The sequence below is a fragment of the Poecilia reticulata genome, linkage group LG2 (assembly GCF_000633615.1).
Source record: "Poecilia reticulata strain Guanapo linkage group LG2, Guppy_female_1.0+MT, whole genome shotgun sequence".
Taxonomy (NCBI): domain Eukaryota; kingdom Metazoa; phylum Chordata; class Actinopteri; order Cyprinodontiformes; family Poeciliidae; genus Poecilia; species Poecilia reticulata.
The window spans coordinates 2,634,737-2,656,208 of record NC_024332.1 but is presented as its reverse complement, the minus strand read 5'-3'; the positions used below and the strand labels follow the sequence as shown (position 1 = coordinate 2,656,208).

At 40.2% G+C, this 21,472-nt stretch overlaps 1 long non-coding RNA gene across 3 annotated transcripts in view; it reads right to left on the bottom strand.

Moving 5' to 3' along the window:
- Window positions 1–755: 755 nt before the first annotated feature.
- LOC103476031 (uncharacterized) overlaps window positions 756–21,472 on the bottom strand; it is a 61,562-nt gene continuing 40,845 nt past the window's right edge. The window contains exons 2-4 of one of the 3 annotated variants that reach the window (XR_535396.2): window positions 14,638–14,713; window positions 1,987–2,097; window positions 756–1,051 (exon numbers count right to left, since the gene is read on the bottom strand). This is a non-coding gene — a long non-coding RNA (uncharacterized LOC103476031). The remainder of the gene's footprint in view (window positions 1,052–1,986; window positions 2,098–14,637; window positions 14,714–21,472) is intronic. The other 2 variants (XR_535394.2, XR_535397.2) reach the window with 2 other exon arrangements.

Here is a 21,472-nt window from a genome sequence, read left to right as displayed (position 1 = left end):
GATAATGTTTGCTTCGATTATGATCCATCGAAGGGAAACGACATATGGATTTACCGATAAGGACTCCTGTTTATTTTTTTTAAATCAGGCAGAAAAACAACAAACAAAAAAAAAAAAACATGGAATGAGAAGGCAGGAAATTAAATGGAAAGCTGGCATGCAGCAGGGAGGATCTGTGGAGATAAGATACAGAGCAAGCTGCAATCTGAAGCTACCGCTGCATTTTGCTGTCCCTTTAATTTTGATATTACTGCCTGTTTAGCTCTGCGACACGTATGCATGACTAGCTAAGGTAAGAAACAGACGCCTGAGTTGAGCTAACCCGACCCGGAGACATTCCTATTTTTATTTATTTTTTTCTCTGGGATGAAATAGAACACTCGAAGAAAACATTCTGTCTGCATCAGCACATCAAGGCATCTGCTGTGGGGCTCGTCTGACAGCCGTCACAAACTCTGACTGTGAATGGCACCGTGGTGACCGGGGAGTCGTTGCGGCGTGGGCACATGAAGCCTGCTCCTTCATTTTGGCTTGTGCACAGAAACACATGCACAAACGCACGACCTCCAGCCTACGCGCCTTCCAACTTGTCTGAACTTCACAGCTGATTCAAGCCGGGCTTTGTGACGTCTGATTTGATCACTACGGAGAGCTGCCAGCGGTGTTTGCGTTGGAAAGTTGCAGTTCTGACACCGCGCTGTTGGAACGGCACAATACAAACACACACAAAACACCTACTCATGCTTTCATATGGCCTCAGATTTGTTTTATTATTATTTTTTTTTCCCATTCAGGCACAGTGAATGGAGTCACTCGGACAGTGCGTCTGATCTCAGCATGGTGACTGGTGATTACACAGATAAAAGGGCAAGGCACATCCAAAGCGGCGCTACCAGAGGGAGGAAATAACATCCAGTGTTGTTTTGCAGCAACATCAGCTGTGATGGATGGCGACAAGGGTGTTAAATTCCAACACGGAGGTCAGGGGTATCGTAGATTTGGAGAAAAAAAAAAGAAACAGTCCTTGTGTGGTTGGTTTGATATGCTGGACCTAATATAAAGGACAGATAAAGTTTTTTCTCATGATTACCAAAGGATGCGACTTTGCTAGTAAAACTTGGACCCACAACAGGACTTTGTAAAGACTAGTTACTCACAGCAACAAACTTTGTTTGTTTCACAACTGTAAGACCTGGTGGAGGATAATTGCAATTTCTTATGGAAACGTTCACTAACGCAGAGTGATGCAGAGTAGCATTGTTTTGCATTTATAATAACCTGTACAACCCAAAAAGTATGTCAAAAAACAGCTTTTTAAGGGAAAACTAAAATACTGCTCACTGCTTCAGCGTTAGAGAAATCTCATTGTAAAAAAAAATTAAAAATATTTAGTAGAAGGTTACAGAATAATTTGAATAATTTTCAAAGCTGAAAATAGACCATTGGGCTAGAGCTTTAGTTTTCCATCAAGGTGAAGCAAAATACTTAACAGTTCCAAATACCATCACAATAGCTTCAGGTTTCATTTTTTTWAARGRARRAAAMMAMCCMAARRAWWMMWWAAAAAAAAMMRRAAAWWWWAARGSMAAWWWYYKKWAMMWRMYKRAAAWYYKKTWWKRWYYKRMKRMYKSCMWKSMRRMSRRGSSKKKKRAAWWMMWYYYYKRAARSSKWAMMMMAWWAAAMYWAARKKRRRMMMSSYKSMWKRWYMRRAMMWSMMMMMRSYWAMCMMYTTTKKTWRSYWWWAAMMAAAAAWTTKTKTTTTTTTTTACAGGATTTACTAAACTGGACAATAAATTCATTAGTGGCATTTTAAGTATTGCTCCATTAATTCAGAAGGGATTTATTATTATTATTATTATTATTATTATTATTATTATTATTATTATTATTATTATTCACTACACCCCTCAGTGATGTTGGCCTTTCATATTGTACTCAGAAATCTCCTGTTTTGTTTTGTATTTAGTTTTTCTTTTTGGCTTTTACCTTCAGAAAGAAGTTTCTTGTTGCAATCACGAGAATCGGCACCGAGGCTCCTTTCTCCCAGTGATTGAGTTACATTGTTGTTTGGCCCAGGGAGCAGCAGCATCTGCAAAGCTGAAATAATCAATGTTTAAAACAGGGCTCTCGTAAGTTGCTTGTATCAGCAAACTAATGCCGCAACACTTTTCTAATCAGATCGTTTGCATTCGACGCCCCGGATAATTCCCGTGCTCTGATTACAGCTGCGTTTGTCGCGGTAATTTCTGGATCTTCTTCTTTAAACTGTTTACCCAAAGCAAACCCCGTGGGCCTGTTTTTTTTTTTTTTTTTTTGAAGCACATGTTCCATTATCTTTATTGAAGGGCAGTCATCCCTCTCTGGAGGCTCCTCGAGTGCGTGGAGCCAAGTCTGGTGTACAATTACGATCCTCCCAACGAACGCTAACTCGCGGTGATGGAAACTGCTGACAAGAGCGCTGAAGGAAAGGGACAAATGCAACCGGCGTGACGGAAAGCTCGTTGCATAGGTTGGTCGTCAATGACAGATAAGTCCTTTTAATTAACCTCGACACACAGCTGTATACGTCCGCTGATAAGGAGGAGGAACTCTGATAACGGCTGATGACTTTCAGAAAAAGAGTCACTAATCTGAAATAAAAAAAGTGTCTGGTGAAAGTTATATTTTCCGTGAGGGTATTGTCACTTTTTTTTTTTATTTCATCAAAGAAATTACTTCTTGTGGTACTGTATCTTTGAAAATCAATCACCATTTGKTTTCTATTTAACTCAGTTAAAGCATATTCACTTATTTAACTCGGGATCACATGGGCACTCTAAAAATGTCATAAGATAACAAAATATTAGGTTAAAAATCAGTTATGATAGAAAACCACTAGTTTCCAATCATAACTGCACGGCAAAAGTTAAACAGTTTCACAAAATATTCACATTTTCCTTTTCTGGATAATTGCATAGACAAAGCGACCATTGTGAGCGACGCTAATACAATCAAGAATGGTCACGATGGGAAATACTTTATGAGCTACCTTACGCCAAACCTAAAAATATAAAAACGGTGAGGCACCTATTTGGCATTTCCAGTGAGGAAGGGTAGAGCAGCGGGGCAGGAATGACATGGTCAGAAAAATCTAAAACTATTATCACATTAAGAACTTTATTCTCACTATCAGACATGGTAATGGCCTCGTTATGCAACTTTGCTATTATGCAAAGACGAATTAGTCAACTCAATGTCTTGACGTGGAAATAATGAGTTTGCAGAAGAAGAATCGTTGAGGTAGAGTGGAAAAATATTTGAAAAGGAAATTTCATGATTATTCTTTGTTTTTCATGAGGCAAGAGAGGGGCGGGATCTCTGACAAGTTGAGTCACTGCCAACATAACAGTGGGGTTAACCTTTCATAATAACGCCGGAAAACTCAAGAGTTTGTTTGAAATGACAATAAGGCAACAAAGGGTCAGCTAAAAAAAAWGAAAATAATTGCAGGTTAATCGCAGGCTTTTCAATGGGGCGTCTTGGCAACAAAAGTTTTTCCTTATCCAAACATTACACGGGTAAGGAATTTGCAACCAAGCTCTTTAGAAATCCCTCGGAAAGACACGGATAAACGGATTTGCTGGTGCTGGCACGAGGTGTCAACCTGAAGCGCGGCGCATTCCATCTTCCACGTCGTAATCTTATAAAACACGGCTGGACAGAAGGGGCCGTTACAGCCGTGCTAATTCAAAATCAATGCGCCGGTCGATTGCAAACACAAACCCCTGGCTCCTGTAACAACGGCGGCGTTATGTTTCCCACATGGAGCGGCGTGGGGAGGAGGCCGTGACCAAGAGGAGCGCAAACCTCCTGATGCGGCACTTTGCCCGCCTCCTCCCTCGCTTGCACGACGGGAACATGCTTATCGCTGCACCTTGGGTGCTGAAGCAGCTGCCAAAATAGCCGCCACTCAAGTTGTGAAAAGACGACGTGATTGAAATGACAGGAGAAGAACAGCCTTTTAGAGAGAGCGCGGGAAGCATTAACCTGGCTTTAAGTGTTCCGCAAAGGGCCCTGTAGCCCCCATGTCAGCCCCCACACAGCTGAGTTCCTGTGATGTTTATTGCTCTGAAAGGACAACACTGCGGCATTCGCTCCTGTTAAGCGCATGCAGACAACATAATGAAACAGAAATGAGTGATAAAACCTCCCCATAAGCCCTTGTTTTAACTTTGATGACATCCATTTGCAGTTTCGCCTCAATGACACTACATAGCGTCAAGAAAGAAAAAAAAAAAGTCCTGCCATTAATATTTATGGAAACTGCTTCCTGCCGGGCAAGGATTATTGTCCTCATTTAAATCCTACTTATGTCAGCCCTCTAAGACACAACCCGAACACACATGGGTATAAAAGTCGATTGCCGGAGTTCTATAATTTTGTTTTATTAATTTATTCCAGCATGAAGAAATAAAGAAGATCCCCTTGGGGGAGTTTCATTTGTTCCTGCATCAAGCTTGGATGGACTCGCAGGGTGACACGAGCAGCATCACAACCGAACTTCCTTGAAAACAGCACTGGGTGAACAATGCGTATGTAGGGGTAGATAAAACTCTCTCTGCCTTTGGATATCCAGGCAGAACAGAGGCAGCCCTTTATTTAAATTCACCCACTGAAACGACTTCTGGCATTGCAAAAAGATAAAAAAAAAAAACAAAAACAACAAACGTGCGAGCAGGCCTGTTAGTCACTTTCGTCCATGCGCGGCCCTTTGTAAAATAAGTTGGGCTTCCATCTCAGTGGGGATCTCTAAAGCTTCAAGCTGTGTTTGATTGTTCATACTAGTAGCTTTGCTTCGGGAACCTTGATGTCCGTCCAGTCGATTCATAATTTCTTCCAATGTGAAATAGCTCCACAGCCTTTATGCTAGATCAATGTGCACAGCCTTTCAAAACTTCAAGGGTTTTGTGATGTAGAGATGATGAGACTATGATTAAGAAAAGGGGTGGAAATTTTAAAAAAGACAGAAGTCTAATTGCCGCAGAGTCCAYAACCTTAGAATTGAGGTTTCCTGAGCACACACCAAACATCAATAGTGGTGAACCTAACTGATGTTGAAATGTTCAGTCTTGCAACTGAATTTTTATGATTACTCAGTTGCAAAAGTGTTAAATTGTCAAGAAGTAATTTTAGGAGCTATAGGACATTAACAACACAATATCGTAACAAATAAAGATTGTGGTGTACATGAGAAAGCAATCATACATCCACCAAATGTCTGGAAGAAAAGTTTTTCGTCTGGCAAACTTGTTCCTTAACCCAGAGAAAACTTGACAGAAATCTGCTCAAATCTTGTGGGGTCATGATTTATAGTCTGATTAAACCAGTGTAAAACTTTGAGCCATTATTCCACAAGGTCTGCTTTGACCCAAAAAAAGAAAACACAAAAGAAGACCAATGCTAAAAATGAGCTTTGGGTATTTGAGGAGGTACCAGTCAGTTTTGCCCCCCAACACCTTTGGGTGTCTAAAGCTAAATATATCACTGCGAGTCCAAGTATATGTCAAAATCAACAAGAGGATTGCTTCAGCAGATAATTAAAGCCTTGGAAAGGCCCAGTCGGAGTTCAGAACCAAATCTGACAATAAATCTGCGAGTCATCTTAAGAATACTGTTGACAAGAGCGGTCCTTACAAACAGACAGATCCTAAATATTTGGGAAAATGTCCAAGCTACAGACTCCTAGAGACGAATTCCTGTTTGTGAATCTAAAGGTTCGGAAACTAAGAACAAGTTGAAGGGTTCTCACACATTGATAAACACTTTCAAGGTTTTGTAATGGCTTGTTTTTTAAGTCGTAAAAGCTCGGTATTTTAACAGCGGCGGGTAAACGCTTGAGGTCTACGCAAAACAAGGAAGATCGGTTGGTTATCTGTCAGCCATGGGACGCCGTGTTCACGAGTTGGATCAGCAGTCRTAGCCTCTATGAATCAATCGTTTTAAGCATTTTATAAAGTTCAAAAACAGGACAAATGAGTCCAAATTCACTTATTGTACCAGATTAAAATCAAATGATGATGTGTTTGGGAAGTGACTCACTTTAATATCCAGCCTCAAAGAGCCCTCGCAGGCTACTCGGTTATGCAGCCYGTCACTGCCAGGCAAACACACACAGTTATGGCTGGCTTGTCTCCGCGTCTGGAGGAAGGGAAGAAAGGCAGCGCCGCAGCACTGGTGACCATCTTCCAGGAGACTGGATCTATGTCCTTTYCTCTGGGACGTTTTTTTAAAGGCAGAATTCATTATTCATCTAACTTTTGGATTTATACTTTTGCTTGGTTTGGGGTAAACCATCTAAATTATTTACCTAAGATACTCTTGTATTTCTGTGACTCAATTGAAAAAGTAATCAATTAAATTTTTAATCAGATTAAAAAAAAGTACCAATCAACCATTTTGGAACACCAACAATGAGCATAACCATAGCAACCCAGCAAAAATAAGACAGAGAGGAAGTCTGGAAAGCAGTAATTAAGGGACGATAGAAAATTTGAGCAGACGAGCGTGGTGTGGTGCTGAATTACATAAAACCTCACCATTTTATACTTTATCCAACTAGATTATCTCTGTCTTGATTGGTCCTCTGTTTACGCATCCCAGTTTGTGATGATTGCCCCATAACTGATGAAATCTCTCATTTCCGTCTTTGATTGTGTCAAGAAAAAAAAAAAAAAAAAAAAAAGAGCTGGCACTGCTCGAGCGGCAGTGTCTGGTTAGAATGTTCTCAGGAGTCGCACGCAGGATGTAATCTGACATATTGGACATACAATAATAGTATACACAATGGTATTTCCATATTTGTCCTTCCATTTATCTTTAATTCATTGATACTTCTTTGGCAGCAACCTTTGTCGCCTTGAAGTAATCTTGCACCACCGTATTACGTAGGCCATAATATGRTTGCTTCAAGAGATATAAACAGTTTCCAACACATTYTTTTTCCAATAATTACAACAAGTTTTACTTTTCAATTGAAATACTGAAAAAAATGGTACAGATTTAAAGATGTTGAATTAGAAACCATYGTGATTCCTGTTGATTTTTTTTAACGCTTTATTGATTCCCTCTTCACAGGGCTAATAGCAKAAGTTCAAACAGGTGTGAAGCCCTTCTGGTTCGCTTTCAGTTTAAAGCGACTATGATGGCTCCTAAATTCCTYGGAGTTCACATCACTGACAACCTCCGCCGGTCTTGCCAACACCTTTCCGAGAACAAATGAGCTGTTTATTGCCTTATCGATTACCTCTTGTTCTCGCGCCCTGTTCCGCGGGCGTCATTACCATATTAAAATACACGCGGCTCTGCCAGAGAGCATTTCGCCTCGGCCACGATTATCTCTGGCAGTTACAGTCCCAATCAAAATRGGATTTGCATGTGCAGCAAGGGAGCCTGTGATGTGCGCTGCAGCTGTGCCGGTTCCAATTAAGAGGGAGTCGCTGTTCCATCCATATTTCATCCAGCGAGGCATTGATTTCCTGCCAATGCTGTTTTTAGGACACCTAATTGATGGAGTCATCACTTTTATGAATTAAATGCTAACATCAGAGGCCTTTGTCTGTCATTTTGCATGGCTGACTGAGCCCAGTTGTACGCGGGGATTAATCTTTGAGGTTAAAACGGGAAAATGTCACTTTCAAGTGAAAGAAAAACACTCCATTCACGACGCTCCAGGTTGCATTGACACCGGCTTTCTCGTACGGCGGCTAAATTTAGCTTATCTTTGCAAAACAGTCGACGTCCTGATGCGATAACGTCACCAAACTTGACGATTTGATGCCGTCGTCAAGAAACTTGCGACCTGACTCAATTAGTATTCAAAGAATATTCCATTTTCTCATCCTAATTATGCTGCAGAACCCCCCTGCTGGGCTCCCCTTACAGAGCATTTAACATCTACTTCTATTTTACATTTCGCCGTTGTACTGAATAGCCAAACGAGACATCCAGGAGCTTTGTTCTGAAGCCATTTTTGATTCGAAGGCACAGCAGAGACATCAGCAAATCCCCCAATCAAGAAGATACAGTAAGTTCCCCCACACATACGCCGACTGGAATAATCAATGTTTTCAATCAGAGGGCACCTTATCAAAGTCCTTTCACTCCCAAATAGTGTGTCGTACCAGATCAAACATCTGGAAGCCGAGCTCACTTTGGCCTGCGCGGGGAGCTGTCAGGATTTCACATGAAAATTCCTTTTGCTTCCTTATTTCGCCGCGACCGGAGCTCATTTGGAGCCGTGTTTTAATTCCCATTCACCGATGTGGGAAGCTGTCAGCCGGCTGTCGTGGCTTTGCGGCTTTATATAGAACATTCCTAGGCCCGGTGCATAAAAAAGAAACACTACACTGTGCTTATTACAAGCTGATTAAAGGTGGCAGCGAGGACAGATAATGAAGTGAGGCGGGCAGAAAGCTGTTTACAAAACAGTTGAGGTTGATTCATGTGAAGGTGACGCTTAAAGCCTTGAACATCCTTCCTGACTGATTTAGAAACACGTGGACAGCTTTTGGGATGATTGTCACACCTGACATTTAATTTAGACATTATAGACATTAATCTAAAACGAAATATGGGTGAGTCACATTGTCCATTGATTTATTTAGGCTACAAAAACCTTACGGAAGTACATATTGAGACTCTCCAGAGTCTGTTGCACATTTCTGGTGCCATGTCCACAAACAAAACAATAGATGACAAAGTCGCTTTTGTCGACTCATTTTTTGCTACAAAAAGCAATCTGATGATGACTATTGTTGAGTACAAGATGTGATAGATGGAGTTAGTTTATTATGGAAGCTATTAAAACCTAAAATAGCATCTCATTGCAAAACATGTTGCAGCCAGATGAAACATTTAAAACTGAACGGGACTGCACTTTACAATAATCTAATTGGATGGGAAAACTAATCGTTAGAAACAATCCATATATTTGTTGAGCTCATACTTATTCTATTTCTTCAATAATTTAGCAGCAATGGGGTTTCTTGAATTATGTTTGTGTTGATACATATTTTGGATGCGCATTTTAATCAAGTCCCACCACTATGTTTGGATAAATAACCTGTTGAAAGCCCAGTGATGGTAATTTTTATATTTTATGGGCATTGCTTTTCCAAACAGCTTGTTTGCTTATGACTCCTGTTTGCTGCTCTTTGCCTCTAAAAGTGAGAACTTTGAACTACACAATTCATGTTTAAGGTCCGAAATAAAAAACTTCCACACAATATACAGGAAATGTTTGGTGACAGAGAGGGTGGTTATGATTTAAGAGGTGAAGGGTATTTTAAAAAAACAACATATTAGAACAACCAGGAAGAATTTTTGTTTATCTGTGTGTGGAGTAAATGTTTGGAATGGATTGAATAATGAGATTAAAAAAATTACAAATGTAAACCTGTTTAAAAAATTGATTAAAGCAGAACTCATTTCAAAATATGCTATATAACATGTTGGTTTATGGTGTAGATGATTATATAGATAGTACTTAAAATAATTGTACATAGTTAAACATAGTGAAAAGTGGAAACAAGTTGTCTCTTGTTGATGTTCTGAAAGTCAATTGATAATACATCGACAAGTATGAGGGGGGCAGGATATTATAAGATGCATCTTCTACCTGCTCCTTTTCGAACAGAGAATGTGGAATTGCATGTCACATGGGCAGAATGATTTGTTTTACATTTTATTTCTTSAGTTTGTCTCATTCTATTTTGTTTTCTTGTTCTTTTTTGACTGTTTTTAATGTCTGTTCGAAATAAATAAATAAATGAAATGAAATGAAATGAAACTATAGTGAGATAAGGACAGGTCCTCATCGAACCACTTTTGTCACATGTCTAGGTTAGAAGTTTTTTAATTACTGCTTTGAATGCTGATGTGCTAAAGTTTAGTCAGGCAGCTCATCTTGTTACCGTTTCTTGACATTTAAAGATTATCTCATATCTGACTTACTTTAATGTAATTTTATCTCATCTTTGTCATTTTTGAAAATCGGCAAAAGAGAAAATGGTCTAATCAAAGTATAAACAACAATCGTCCTTGATGTCCTTATTTCCAGAAATGATCAGGGTGTGACAGTAGACGTGAGAAGCCCCTTGCTTCATAACGTGGGATATTCCCATTCCATTACTTAAAGAGCTAAAATTAATAATTGGATTTTGGTAATCCAATTATTTGGACTATGAGCCGATTTATTTTTTTAAGGATTCTCAAACGTGTACAGATGTTAGTGTGAGGTCTGAACAGGGTCAGAACCACAGCTAGCTCTCAGATTAGTATTCTGTTGCCACACTGACATTTAAAACGTATGTATTAAATTTAGACATTAAGTTCCACTATTTGACCTTTTGACATGTAAAGGAAACTCAAGCTATCAAAACTGAATTATGGAGAAGCAGTCATATAGGTCGGACTAAATACGCAGTTGCATTATGGCTAAAGTAATGAACGGATAGTCAGTAATGAAGAAAAACAATACTTAAAAATTAGGACAAAGATCAAGATGCTTTGCTAAATATCATGACATCCACTGTTTCCCTGGCTGCACATTCACATTTAAAGCTGCAGGTCCACTCCTGTGTGAGCTGCACTAACTTTCCAGTCAATTTTACCAGTGTTGGTAAAGGTCACAAGATTCTGCTGTTTTTGAGATGCAAACAAAGTGAAGAACTGTTCCAGAATACGTAGTTCAAGGATTTTGGGACGATGTTGAAATCGGATGCAAGACAAACTAAAACTAGACTACCATCCCTTTTCTGTATGCTAAAAATAATAACAAAACATAGATAATTTTATATTAGGGTATAATGAGATTCTTTGGGTCTTTGGAACGGTTTTGCTTTTTTAACCATATCCTATTTCTTCTGGTCTGTCTTTGTGAAACTTTGTGATGAAAAGGTGATATATAGGTACAATTATTTTACTAAAATACCTTGCAAATGTATTAATAGTCCTTCAACTTTTTCAATTAGCTCAATTTGCATTGAATCTATAACTCAAACCAATTTGTCATCTGAGTGGGTTGACGTTGATGGTTGTAAGGGAACAAAATGTGAAAACATTAAAAAACAAAGTCTGGAAATGTCCTCAATATCCCTCCTTGTTAGTTAAGTCTAGTTTGATAGTTTCTGGAATGACAGAAGTATTGTGGTTTGTATGGATGCACTGCTTACTAATTTATCAAGGTATTTCGGGCTTGTTTTAAAGATCAACATGTTGGGGGGGAAAAAAAGAGAACTTAGTTTGGTGAAGTTTAAATGTCAGACACTTCTATTTCCGGATGGATATCTCCGTGTCCCTAATAAAGTTTTCATGCCAGACGATTGCTTTTGTAACTTCTCTTGTGCATGTCTGTGGGAGCATCATTTTTTAATGTCCATTTTGCAGCTTCTGTTCCGGGCGAGGCTGGAGCTCTCACAGATGTTGTGTGCAAGATGTCTTAATTATTTCCCATGTCCACATCCCGGAGGCAGCCAGGATTTCAAACGCTGCTAATTTGACATCTCGACCCCGAGTGAGCGTTCCAAAAAAATCCTGTACATTTTTTGTCAAATTATTTAGCCCTTCATCTGTGTTATATCAGTTTTTCCTCGCACCTCGGTTTTTAAAAGTGATCCTCATGTCCGTTTTTTGGGGGGGATGAATCGAGTCACCTTGAAGCATTGCCAGAGGCTGAGCGCCTGCAGGGACTCTCATTAGGAGCTACACTGAAGAAGCTTCATCAGCTGTCTTTTTCTGACAAATGTGGCCTCTCCCGCAGACTGCCACCCCCCCGCCCCCCACGTCTCTCAGTCTGCATGGAATAGCCCGCCATGAAAGCTGTTGAGGTCAAACATCCACTGGACTTTCTATAACGAAACCTTCACTGACAGCTGCTGCTTTTAAACCGGCGTGGAAGTATTTTTTTTCTGTAAACTGTACGCACTAACACCAGTGGAAAGCAGTAGTTTCACACACTAGTTCCTCAGTTCACTGAATGCAGATGGTATTTATAAAAACCAACCTATTATTACTCCCGTTAACATCCCAGGATTTTGTGACGTTAAAGCAGAAGGCTCTCAGATGTGTTGGAAAAACTAAAACAGGGTCAATCCAGGAACAAAAAAAAAGTCCTATAAACAAACACGGAATCCAAATTTTGAAGTTAGATTGGCTAGCATGACTTGAGAACTCTAATTGCTTCTGATTGGCTTATCAGGTCTTCATGACAACTCCTTCCCCAGCAAGTTTCCAGATCCCAGTGAGTGGTAAGTTTCTAGAAATAAAAAAAAGACACCAGCAATAAAAACAACACAACTCGGAGTTATTGCTTTTCTGGCAGCCTGATGATATACAGAACAGCTAAACAGCCTCATGGAATCTATAATTAGCCTGCATGTACGGCCTCCAAGCTACCGCTTTGACCTAAATATGGTAAAAAACTAGGTACCCAAAATTCTCACATGTAACCAACAGTACAAGACTATCATTGTGTGTCATTACTATTATTATTATTATATTACAGATTCGTCACTGTTTTCCTGCATTCACACTTCCTTGGGAGGAATTACAGCGTGTTCCTCCCTCCGGTTGCTGGGCAGGAGTGAATCCACAAAGCCAGGCTTCTTTCCAAAAACAAACGGCCGGTCGTGTAACTTTTTTTAGTGCTACTGTCCAGACTTCAGTCTGCTTACAATAGCTGTCTGCCTCCTGTTTAAAGAACCGTCAGCCTTCACTGCCAGGTTCTCGCTTATGTCACTTGGTGTTATGGATGCTCAAAAAGCAAGGCTTTTTTCTAAACCCGGGTAAAATTATAACCATGTGCCTCACACTACCACTTGTGAAATGTCACAAGGGATTTATAGTTTCAGGACTGAAATCCAAAACAGTGGAGGATATGCAATAGAGTTTCAAGGAGAACGCCGTTCTAACGTGATTTATTTTCTAGCATGCACAACATATTTTGAGGATTATTGTTCACAGCTGATGAAATATAGATAAATGCATAAATACACACATCATTTATATAGACATACAATGTAGATCTCCTCTTTTTACCATTTGGCCTTAACTAAAGAACTACGAGGCATTAGAATTTAAAAGAAAGCATGTGTGGGTGATTCAGCATTTAAGTCTGCTTTTAATGGAGAGAAACGTACAGGCACGCTAATAAAACATGACATTCAACATGATTCCAAAGATCAAATCCATGTTCTGTTCTCTGCGGTCGCACTGGATATTTTTAGATTTGCCCGGCCACGGCAAATGGTAAATGTAAAGAAAAAGGTTTGACAATCGGCTGATCATTTTTGCATGCGTTTTCCCCGCCGCCGTCCAAAAACAGGTCTGAATCCTGACCATTCAGACCTTCATAAAAACAACACAAACCTAATTTAAAAACCAGGCAGACGCTGAACATCTGATTTGCTGATTTTCCTTTTTTTTTCTTCTTCTTTAATTTCAGGACAGTTTCTATAGAACACTTTAAAACTAAATTAACTGATTCAAACCTGTGACTCTCTTCTCACATTAGACATTTACGCAAGTTCGAGATTTAATTTGCGCGGATGCTCATTTGATTTAGAAGTGAATGAACTGCTCTGTGGTTTCAGTCGACGCTTTCCCCACGCGAACGGAACGGGAACGCCGCCGAGATCAGCAACGTGTGAAACGCGGACGCTGTGTTTTCCATGTACTCTGTCCGTATAACGCACTTTTCATCTAATGCGATCAAAGCTTCTTTAAAGCGCGACTGTCTTTTTATAGCAAGTGAAAACAGGCCTCTGCTGCTGCTGCTCGTTCCTGTAGAACTAATAAGAAACAATGAAGACTCGCTCCGCTGCACATTGGTCTGTACATTTCCTCCAAAAAAAAAAAAGCCAAGACTCTCATTGTTAGCATCTGTAGTCCTTTCAACATACACTGATAGTTGCTTCATCGCCAACCTCAGGTGCTACGAGGAGACAAACGAGGTGCAAACTCTACTGGTTTCTGATAACTAGTTAACAACATTTAATGGCATTCATATAATCCCAAATGAACCTCATTAGTAGACTGCATTATAAAGAAACTAGGTCCCGAGGCRCTGGTAACCACTGCTGCAGAAGTCATTTTCAGAGTCCTCTGGCTGCTCCGTTGGAGGTTCTAAGCCTCTGCGAATTTATAGTTATTTAGTATGGATTTAGGCCAAACACGGTGCACACTGCGGAGTTTTAGTGGCAGCGATCAATCAGGGTGATCAAATCACACTGACTGTGCCAGAATTCATCAGAAAAAAAAAAAAAAAAGACAAAAAGCAGTCTGTCTTTTAAAGCCAGATGCAATATATGTTTAACAAAACTCAAAGTCGTCGAATGTGCAAACAGGAACGTCGTCGACAAATTATTTTGGAGGCTCGCTATATTGTACGGTGTGGAAGAAGTTAAAAATCATCATCCTCCTGCCTCCATGTTTAAAAGTTAGTATGTGATGGTTGTTTGTGTTTATATGCTGTATTTTCTCGTTCCTCTAGCTTTGCAAACTTGCTCTTGGGCCCTTTGTCGCCGCAGCTTTCATACACCTGGTACACTGGACATGTGCAAAACTAACACAAAGTCAACACAATTGCAATTAATAACACACCATTGATCCAATCTCACCATACGATGCTGTCGGCATTGAAGGGCTTTGATTTGCGCTGCTTTGAACTGCCTTGTTGCTGGAATGAGATATAACAATAAAATGCATAGATTTGCGTCAGCATGTCTGAAATTGATGCCTTGATCTACTTTTCAAATAAGTTAGCTATAATAATTCCCCCACTGCTTGAATGCACTCAGAGTTTTGGAATTCCATCCCCACACAGACAGCTCATTTCTAAATATGTTTAAAAACAATTACATTGATTTCCACACCCTTGATCCCTATACACAAAAGAGACAAACATGTTTTAAACATGTTCTCCATAATTTCTTCACAGAATTTCAATATGAAAACACATATGGGAAGATAAGAGAGTGTTAGCAGCTTTAGCGCTTAGCTTAGCACTAAGCGTTTTCTTCATGCATAATAATGGAATTCAAGTTATCTGGATGTAGCCTTCACTGATTAATGGCCAGTAGATATTGCTACTCAAAGGTCAATGCTGATGACTTTTCCCCTAAGCATAGCATTAATACACACCTGTGTGCTTCACATCATCAACCTGCCAAGACACCCGTTACTATAGAGATGGTTATATTTGGTGATGATTAAGATAATTTTAGCAGTACTTCCTGCTACTTTCCCTTTAGTTTTGACTTAACTTGTGTTCAATTACTTCAAGACATTTTCTATACTGACTCTGCTTTATCACACTTGATGTTTAAGGTTTTTCAATTTCATTTTCCCCATGAAAGACGTACAACAACATGTGTGGAAAACAATAGATACGCGCTACTGTGATACATTTACACTTTTTAGCAGACGCATGCTTTCTTTTACTTCCCCTGTCCATTCTCTCAGCACTCCGTCGTACTTCCAGCTTCCAAAGGTTTTCAGATAACCCCCCTGCCTTATCTCGCACAACGCCGAATCGTACACACACACACACACACACACACTTAAATGGCCAAAAAAATCGAGGACACGCCTCACTAAGTTATAGATATGATTCATGAAAACAGTCAAAGCACATTTTCCCGGCTCCCTCTCTCCATCCCCTCGTCGCCCCTCTGAGGGCACTGGTGAATGATGATCGGCTCCAATCTATAATAGGTTTTCATGGCTCCCTCGGATCAAAGCGGCTTCTGCCAAGATGACAACATCGTCGTCCGCGGGGCGCGCATGGTCATTCACGAGTTTGATGAACAAGAAAACCGTATCACACAAATGCCACAGCTGTCTAAACTGCCAAATGTGAACCCAATTGAAGCCTCCGGGGTACCGGATTTGCATGTTTTTTTTTCTGTGGCACCCTGCCTCGTGTGTGTATTATTACTTACAGGGTAACATAAGGGTTGCTCATTATAACTGGAGTTGTGTTTAATTGGTGCAGCTTGGAATCAAATACCTTGTTTAATGGCATTTAGAGAGGAAGTCAACAAAAGACTGGTCGACTTAGAAAAAGGTTTTATTTTTCAAAAACACCAACTGAAGTGTGAACATTTTTAAACACGGGCACAAATTTGTTATCTCAGCTTTTAAATTAAAATCTGACGTATTGACGAAAGCGGGCTAATTAGTGTCTGCGTCGGCAGCAGTTCATACAAAAAGTTACAGCCAAAGTTTTCATAAACCGACGCCGCTGGAAGTCGCTAGCTGTTGATAATCACAAGCTCTGCAAACTAAAGTCAACATGACAGAAGCAACAAGCTGTGAGACGGCAGCAGCTGCAGTTCAGCAAATATTTCAAAAACCCCGAAATTTGGAAACGTTAAAGTCAAACCCAAAAACACGAACAGAAAGTTATATCTGAGAGCGTCAATCCTCGACAATTGCTGCTGAAAAACAAAATGCTTGTGCTTTCATCGCATGAAAAGGGAATTGGTTCTCTCTCCCAAGGCTGCAGATCAAAATTATGTCATTTGAGTTTGGAAATCTTGGTGTGGGAGTTCTTGCAGGTTGTTTATGACACTTGTGCTGGCCATAACGTTTTCTTGCATGGGAAATACAAGAAAATACAAGCTAACATTGGCTTGCAACAACAACAACAACAACAACAACAATGCTGTATGGAAACATTTAAGAGTTAATAAAAATCCTCCACACAAAATCACACAAAACCAAAGCGATTGTTAGGTTTTATATTTTTGAAACTTGGCATTAAACACAAAAGCTAACAACACACAGAACATACAACCATCGTTTGAAAACCCTTCATGCTCGCTCCTACAAATCGCTAACAGCTAATTCTCAGCTATCCCAATTCATCTCAGTCTGACAGAAGAAAGAAGAAACTAGAGGGGTGGGGGGGTTATTTTTGAAGTTTGAGCCGATAGACCTTTCAGCTTCAAATCGGACAAAAGCTGCAGCTGATTGGCTGGTAGGCTACGAGTCAGTCTGGATAAGGATTTTATGCCTACTTCAAAGGAAAATCTAGGACCTTGGGAAAATAAAGAAGAGAAATACTCTGCAATTGCTCACCTGATCTCAACTTGGTGGAGCTACACTATGCTTACGGAGAGCTAAATGAAAGGCAGGACGAGCCACAAACCAACATCTGAAGACGTCTACTCTTAAGGCTTGGCAAATGAGGGAACCGATTTGTGGGTCCCGTTTCTCTATGGGTGCACTTTTAGTCCAATCTGAATGCAACGGAGGAGTCTTTGAAGTTGGCACCAAACTACATCTGGAGACCCACAGACCTCATCTGAAGATCACCAAGAAGTGATTCAGCAAACTCCAAGGGGTATCTTTGATCTTTTATTGAAGAGAAAGTGCAGCGAATAAAAACGGTAATTCCTCAAAAATAAAATGAGCAAGACGGAACCAGTAAAAAAAAAAAAAAAACACACACCAAAAATCCCCAAAAGACAGTACAGTAAACTTCTCGAATATGTGTGTGTGTGTTTTCTTGTGGAAATAATAATTGAAAAAAAAACTTCTTGCTTCAGTTATGCTGAGGTCCATGCGTTGGAATCGCCGTCCGACACTGGGACGGCTAAAACTTTTAAACAAGGCGAAATCGGGATGAATCAAGGAGGAGGTCGACAGGTGAGAGGAGTGCTTCTGCCCTTTTCCCAGGCACACAATGTAGATTAAAGGTGGGATGAGGCGATTCGGGGATTTGTTACTCCACCAAGGGCCATTTAATCATAGCGTTGATAATAGGAGCCTCGATTAGTTGCCCCAGGCGATTCCTGGGCTCTGTTACCCTTAGAACAATAATGCGTGAGCAAGGAGCTCCCTTTGAAGGTGACATTTAGGGGGGGAGAAAAAGGTTGCCGCAGTGCCACCATCGACTTTGATAAATTATTTTTCATCAGCCAGGAGCTTGCTCTGCACCTGTGCATGGGCCTAATGAAAGTGGAATGGACTGTATAGTGAAGCCCTGGGTGCGTGCTTCTGTTTGTGCATGTGCGCTCAAGTAAGACCTGGTTTGTGTGTGTGTGTGTGGGGGTGTGTGTGCGTGTGTGTGTGTTTTTCAGGACTGTGTAACCCAGGGGATTCTGTGTTGTCCTTCCCACTTCCTACAAATGAGAAGAAGTTATTGAGTCAGCATGGGAAACAAAGGGATAAAACATGAAATATGAGGAGGAGGACATAAACAACAACGGCGATATCTTCTAATCATGGAGTTCCATTGTGTTGAACTCGCACAATTATTCCTGCATTTTACTTCCAAATTAAAAGCCGATTCTTCCCGCTGACTAACAGAATGCGTTATGGTCTCGTGGCTATTTAAGGTACGATTTCCTCAGCGAAGCTACTGGAGAAAACTGACAAATACAATCACAGTTTTATGAAAGCTGTCAGCGCTCAAGGCATCTACCCATCAAACGAAACCCTCCTGTGTTCTCAACTGCAGGCATTTATTTTCCCTCAGCATATTTATTTTATTTATTTTTTTTCCCCTTCCACAGTCCCTCCTGAAAGAGACGTTTGTCAGCATGCATACCTCAGTGAAGCAATAAATGAGAAGCTGGCAGCGACGGAGCAGATTTGATCATGAGGTGTAGSGACAGTGCTAAGTGCGTCAGAAATGTGCTGATGCTCCTCGTGAATCATCGAGGTTCGGCGCTCTGGGATTACAGAGAGGAGATGGGACTTTTGACGCTTATAAACGACAGCGTCCCGTGCGAAGCTGTCCAACAAGTCGCACGACTTCACATCCTTGATTTGCGTGCGACGGTAACGAAGCAGAGAAGAAAGCGGTTCTTAACGTTGTGAATGAATTTTGGCCGGAAAAATAGAATTTTGTTGAATCGAATGTAAAGTAGCGTTTTACATGCGATTATTGCACAGAGCACGGTATCTTTTCCCATTCTGTTGTTTTTTTTTTTATCTAAAGAAGCAATAGGTTGTCTTTTCAAAGTCACAGGGAAAAGACTCAAGAAAAAGTGCAGCTTTAAATTAAAAACAGTAAGAGGATTTCCCATATTTCCAAGCAATTATACGTTAACATAGGTGTTGCAATAACTACAGATTAGGTAGTGTTTTTTCCTGATACATAGTCAGTGGAATGTATCTGGCAAACTGTCTCTAGAAAGACTTTATATTCAGTGGAAAAACTGAATTAGTATTTTGGTCCCCTAGCAACCAAACCCTTCGGGGGGAAGTTGTGAGCAGATACCGGGAAGTGAAATTCACGTAGGTTTCTGGAATGCTGATTCCTTTTGTCCAATTTTCTTGTCCTATACATAATATATTCAGGGGATAATTCTTTAAAAAATGCATAGGCAGGGTGCTTAAAACAACCTTGGACCTACTAATTATGCATAATGGTAGCTATAGTTGAGTCTGAAGTCTTGAGAATAGATAAAAGGAGTTTCTTTGTATATTAAACGCAGATAAATTTTATTTTGTCATTTTTTAGAACATTGTATTGGATAACTGCCTTTGCCTTTAGGGTTAGCTCATGTAATGCAGAGTTTTAGTTTTTTTGGACAACCTTGGGTCAATTATTCTGGCTTGGTCTCACTGATTAAATAACATCAAGCTAAAACCACACATCCTACAATCCACAAACATATTTTACATTTTTTTCCCTCTGCCTCTTAGCTGAATTTTTCACGTTCAGGGCCAAGTGCTTGGCATTTCCATCCATATCATGTGTGCTGATGTATTAACCTTGGAAAGATTTGACTTTCATGGAAATATGATTGAATGGCAAATTCAGGCAAGCCAGTATCCTCATTTAGTCCAAAATCAATATTTAATTTTAAACTTTTCATGGCCTATGTCTCTTATCCAGATTTAGCCTAAATCAAACAACTGAAAGTCCGGCTGCGTTGTCTTTGATGACGCATTTAAAAACCACTTTTTCTTTTCTTTATTAGGTAGCACACCTTCATAGACTGTTGGAAAAGGTAGTSGAGTTGTTGATGTGCAAATTATACCTCCAATTATTTCCCAAAAACACAACTCTTGCATTCATTTCAGTCTCACTTTTGTATATGAGAATTTACCTATCATCACTGAAGCATAACAAAAAAAGACCAGAAAACCTAAATGTTGGATAACAGAGCTGTGTGTATTCTTGCAAAGGCGCTWCAATTCATTCCTCGCTCATAAGCCGCATGTACGAGAAATGTCAGAGATAGCAGAGTTTGGCAGGCGTAAAGCAGCCTGCCTGTGCCAACACAATGACTCTTCYKGACCAAAAACTTGCAGCGGATAGATCAATTGAAGGCTGAAGCATCTTTCTGTGCTTCCTGAYGGATCTTCGCAGGGTTTTCCACTTTCAACTCTGCCGGTCATGTATTTAAGTCCTCCGCTAAATTTGGGAGAAATGCTGCAGCACATGTCAATAGAATGTCAAAACTGTCCAAGGTACCAGGGCAGGACTTTAAAAATAAGTCGGCAGTGTTGGGGAAAAAAAAAAACAACTTTCAAAGACCTGAAAGAGCTGGAAGAGCATCTGCTTGAGGCTACTTTGAAGAGATTACAGAGAATTTCTGGCTGCTGCGAAGGTAAATACCAGTTGTTGAGTCAAGTCTCGAAACGTAAACGCTGCAATATGGTTCAAAAAACACAAACAGTGGAAGGACTTTACCAGCAACACTTGAGCAAAGATGGAAAAACAACTCAAAGGACATGATTACCCTCCAAAAAAAAAAAAAAAAATCAGTCTTTTCATACCAGCTACATCACTTGACCCCCAGTCATGTTTATATGAAAGCTTATGAAACAAAACCAAAGAAAGTAACGCTTATTTTATTCTACATTTGTATAAGTGTTTCTCTTCGCTGTAGTAATGTACATCTGGCTATGAGAGGCTCCGAAGGAGATATATAAAAAGAAAAAGACAATCGCCAACCTCCTGTGTTGCCTTCACGGTATTTGTCAGTAAAACTGCGACTTCAAATACGACTTTCCTTCAAAATAGAAAAGAACCAGGATCACCTCGCCGTCAAGCGGCTCAGAGCGAGTGATCTAATAAGGCGTTATTTAACGCTGCTCGTCCTATAAATAGTCGTCACTTGTCATTGTCCAGGATTTCAATTCTAAATCCCTTGAGATCAGGACGTGAAGGCTGTGAAAGATCCAAATAAAGCTCGCCGAGCTGTCTTCAATAATACACTGTCAAACAGCAAAGCTCCTATTTGAGGATTTTCCCYTCATTTGTTTGTCTCTCCATACAGTCCCCGGTTGTCGTTACAGTCGGCGAAGCCGCCGCATTCATCATCTCCCCGGCTCGKGTCATGTCATTCAGGGGTGAGTGCCGTGAATAATCACGCGAATCAAGTGGCTGGAGGAGAGAGAGGAATATTTCTCCGGTTTCTCGGGACCGGGGGGCTTTATTGGAAGGGTGTTTGTTTTTAATTCGGGGGACGTC